The sequence below is a fragment of the Lytechinus variegatus genome, chromosome 16 (genome assembly GCF_018143015.1).
Source record: "Lytechinus variegatus isolate NC3 chromosome 16, Lvar_3.0, whole genome shotgun sequence".
In the NCBI taxonomy this organism is placed as follows: Eukaryota; Metazoa; Echinodermata; class Echinoidea; order Temnopleuroida; family Toxopneustidae; genus Lytechinus; species Lytechinus variegatus.
Window position 1 is genome coordinate 728,035 of NC_054755.1, and position 4,587 is coordinate 732,621.

General features: G+C 34.6%; 1 long non-coding RNA gene across 1 annotated transcript; it reads left to right on the forward strand.

The window, feature by feature from the left end:
- The first annotated feature begins 1,480 nt into the window (after nt 1-1,480).
- Nucleotides 1,481-4,274, forward strand: LOC121429967. Its single transcript, XR_005971985.1, has 2 exons — nt 1,481-1,678; nt 2,681-4,274. It is a non-coding gene; the product is annotated as an uncharacterized LOC121429967 (long non-coding RNA).
- Nucleotides 4,275-4,587: the final 313 nt, after the last annotated feature.

Genomic DNA, 4,587 nt, shown 5'->3' on the forward strand with positions numbered 1-4,587 from the left:
TCAATAACCTTCTATACATAGTATTTTTTATTGAAGGTCAAGTCCACCTCAGAAAAATGTTGATTTTAATCAATAGAGAAAAATCAGACAAGCACAATGCTGAAAATTTCATCAAAATCGCATGTAAAATAAGAAAGCTATGACATTTCAAAGTTTCGCTTATTTTCAACAAAATAGTTATATGAACGAGCCAGTTACATCCAAATGAGAGAGGCGATGATGCCACTCACTCACTATTTCTTTTGTTTTTTTATTGTTTGACTTATATACAATATTTCAATTTTTATGAATTTGATGATTAGGACCTCCTTGCCTGAAGCATAAAATGTTAAAATAATGGAATTCCACAAGTTCAGGGAGGAATGAAACTTAATTTTTCACATGACAATGACCAGAAAATAAAAATATTTCATATTTTCATATAATAAAATACAAAAGAAATAGTAATGCCATCAGTCCCTAATTTGCATACCGACCGAGACGTGCATATAACTGTTTTATGAAATGAAAAGAAACTTTAAAATACCATAACTTTCTTATTTTACCATCCGATTTTGATTAAATTTTCAGTGTTATGCTTGTTGAATTTTTCTCTTTTTATTCAAATCAAGTTTTTGTTGGGGTGGACCTGTCCTTTAAGAATAAGATTTTGTTTTGCTGTAAGAAATGTTGCATACCTGTATTAGAAATGCATATGATGCTAAATTTATCCAAAAGTTTTATTGCGCTACAAGTAGCATATTATACATATGTTGATGAATGTTTTCAATGTGTTATGTCTAGTAGTAAATATTCAAAAGCCTATAATACTTTCAAATGATTTCAATTCAAACTCTGCAGCTGGGTAGCTCTTAAAAAATATTGTAAATTCTTCAATCCTAATTCTGTATCTTTTTCTCATAACTGTTGTACTGACATTTGTTTTTTAACTCGCTTTGTAATTCAGTTGATATGGTTCAAATTAGCCTGCATGCTTAAATTTCCCATCTGTAGTTCATACTTCTTGCTATCAAATCTTGTATCATATATTACACTCTCAAGATTTCTTTTGTTGTGGTGTCCCATTATTCTGTCTTGCCATATCTTGTCTTTTATTTTGGAGATTAAAATAAAAAGAAATGTCAAATTTAAAAGACATAATGCTTAATTTTGCCTGATCCAGGATTTCATGATTTGTATATTATAGATATTTTTAATATTTTTTTGCATTATATATGTAACCTATTCATATATTCAAGGGAGCCTTCATTAACAAGTTATGCTTTCCAGAAGGTTCCCATTTCATTTTATTTCACTATGTTGTATAATATTCCACCTTACTTTGTAATTTCATTGTTGAATCACATATATATTTTTTCATTTGATAATTATATAATATTGAATTATTATTTTTATCATATTGACCTGAGTCTAGATGAGGCAATATAGTTTGTTGAGATGTCTGATACGGGTAATAATTCTTTCTATCAAATCTTTCATCATGTAATAACCCTTTATATTTATCTCTTTTGATTTCAGGATGCTTACAAAGACTGGCTCTGTGCAACCCAGCTTGCATACTACCATGAGTATAAGCGTATTAAACCTTGTCGAGACCACTGCCTACGTGTACTCAAGAAATGCCCCTATCTCTTACCACACAAGCAATACTGTGGCCAGAGGTCATTTCTATGTCCAGGTAAATTCCTTTTCTCCTCTTCCTTTTCCTCCTCCTTCTTCTTCTCCTCCTCCCCTTCTCCTCATCCTTCTTCCTATTGTTCTTCTTCTACTTCTCCTTTTTCTTCTCCTCCTCCTTCTCCCCCTCCTCCTCCTTCCTATTGTCAGGATGTGAGAGTTCAGATTTTTATCTTATTTCAGATTTCTTTTGTTTTAATTTTTAGCTTAATTTCAGCTTTTGGGGGGCTATCCTCTGTACAAAAAGTATGGGAGCTCTTTCTATTTCAAACTTTTTTAACACTCTTTAGCTTTTTTCAGATCTTTTTATTTGTGACCACTTACACCCCTTTATTGTTCTTCTACTTCTTCTCCTCCTTCTTGTCCTTCTCTTTCTCTTCCTCCTTCTTCAAGTGTTTTTTTAAAGAAAGCAATATAAATTGACTTACTTTATCACAAAAGTACTTGCATTAAATTGTGCTGATTAATAAATATAATTGTCTTTTCTGATTAACAATGAATTTGGGCTTGGACCAGTCTTGGGAAATGTCATACTGGTTCTATCAATTCTCATTAATGAGAATGATAATTATTAGTAATAATTATAATGAAATTTAAAAAAGATAAAAACAACAATAAGGTCTGATTATATTGAGTGTACATGTAAAAATCATTTTCAATTGATTAAAAAATGCATTTAGTATGACACACCATACTGCTGTTGCATGTAGAATAAGATATTAGAATTTTTTCTGTGATGAATATACACCAAACCTTTATTCATATGTTTCACTCATATTTTTTCTTTGATTAAAGCTACTGTACATCAGAGTGAACTTCCCTTTCATTTGTCCCCTCATCTATAAAAACAAATTTGCCAGTGCTATTATGCAGTTATTTGTTGTTGTACTTAAAACTAGTCAAAGAGGATTATTTTTGAAAGCATTGGTAATGATATTTTGTCTTTTATAATTTCATTATGCTACCAGCTACCATTCTAAACCACATCCTATTCTTTCCTCTGCAGAGGAGCGCGATCTGGGTGGAAACGCCACGTACGGTTCCTCCAAGAAAACCTGTATGGACTGCTTGCTCAAGGACGACAAATGCGCAAACGGGACGCGGATTCGACCCAGCTCGTCATCGGCCCGCGGCACAATCCACAGTATTCCAGTCGTAACAGTCTACCTAATGGGCTGTTTCGTAGCAATGACACTAGCCAGGACTTTATGTGGGCAGGTCATCTCATGAGATCAGAAACAACCAAAAAAAAAAAAGGAAAAAAGAAGAAAAACTCGGGAGAGGTGGATACGCTCTCCATCTAGAGAGACATGTGGATATTGCTGGAGAAGAATAAAACACAGAGATGAACTGTGTTAGAGATTGAAACTCCAGGAAATACAAACCTTTAACACACAAACTAACCAGAGGCTAATATTCATGTGTATTGTGCTTTGGTGTTTGAAAAAAAAAAGATGGAAAAGATATTATTACGTGCGGTGATTATACGTGCTTGTTTATGTCATCAATCGCTACCGATTACTACTACTACTACTTACTACTACAGTGGAACTTCTGCTTGTTCGATGTTCATCATGAATTGCTCTCCCCCCGGTTTGTAGTGAAGATCCGCGTACAGTACAACAGCCAACCCCCTTTTTAAAGTGACTTTACAACCTTTTTTTTATTAGTTATCCAAGAATGGAATATGTACTTGGTTTGTATACATGTGTGGGGGAAAGACAGGAATGTATATCTAGGGTGTGTGTGGTTGGGTGTGTGTGTGTGTGTTTAGTCCTGTACAACACTGGTATAAGCATCAAATGAGGCACTTTTCACCCCTAAATCAAGCTCCTAATTGAAACCAATTTCAAAGTAAACATGAAGATATGACAGGTTTACTGCACAGTGGCGCAAATGGTGTTGATCCTTTTCGTGGGCCTCAAATCTCGCAAACTTAGGCAAAAAAAAAATGCAATTTCATGTTTAACTTGAAAATGAGTAGAAACTACAAGCCAACGCGACTGCTATGCACCTGAAATTTTTGCATGGGAAATCTGAATTTTGATTTTTGTAGCAGAGAGATATCAACCTCAAGAAAATCTTCAAAGGAAAAAGGTTTCTGAAGCTGTGGATATCAGATCCACCATGCTTCAGTGGCTTGAAACAGTTATAGGGCGCATGGAATGAAATCAAACTACGTTCAGATGCCACTATTCTATGGGTCTTAAGTAAACCAAGAAAGACTTCAGGATGCGCTAAAAAATTGTATGATTGAGCAAGAAAATGTGCTAGTTCTGGTAACGTGCACACCTTGAATCGTTCGGTGCTATGAGATTGTTATTATGGCTGGGCGCTGGAAGACAAAAGATGGGTAATTGGGTATGCCAACCCAAACTGGGGTTTCAACGTATGAATGTATCAATGATTTGAGTACCCTTTTCATCTCATTGGGTGTTGAATCAAAAGAAAATCAAATGACTTCACCGGCCGTGATTACCTCTCAGATATAGAGAAAATGAAAATTTATCAGATGATGATTAGAGATTGTGATATATTCTTCTAAAGAGTGGATTGGAGAATGAACATGAAATCATTCCAAGAAATGAATGGGTATTTTTTTTGAAAGTTACGTGGTAGGTTTGGTGTATCCATGAGGGTGTTTTGTCAATGAGAATGAACCGGCATGCGCAGTGCGTATGCCGAGGGAATGAATCAATGTTTGACGATTGATTCTACAGAGTAGTGGTCTGTTCTATGAAGAGCATATTATAATGCATGGTTGGTATACAGAGTTATGATTATTAGAAAGAGTTTGACTGGTTAGGTGCTGGTCACTTAAACCAAAGATTACAGTTTTAGAGTGGATTGGTGCACAGGAATTGATATGCAGACAGTGAATTAGAAAGACACAGAGACAACCAGGAATATGAA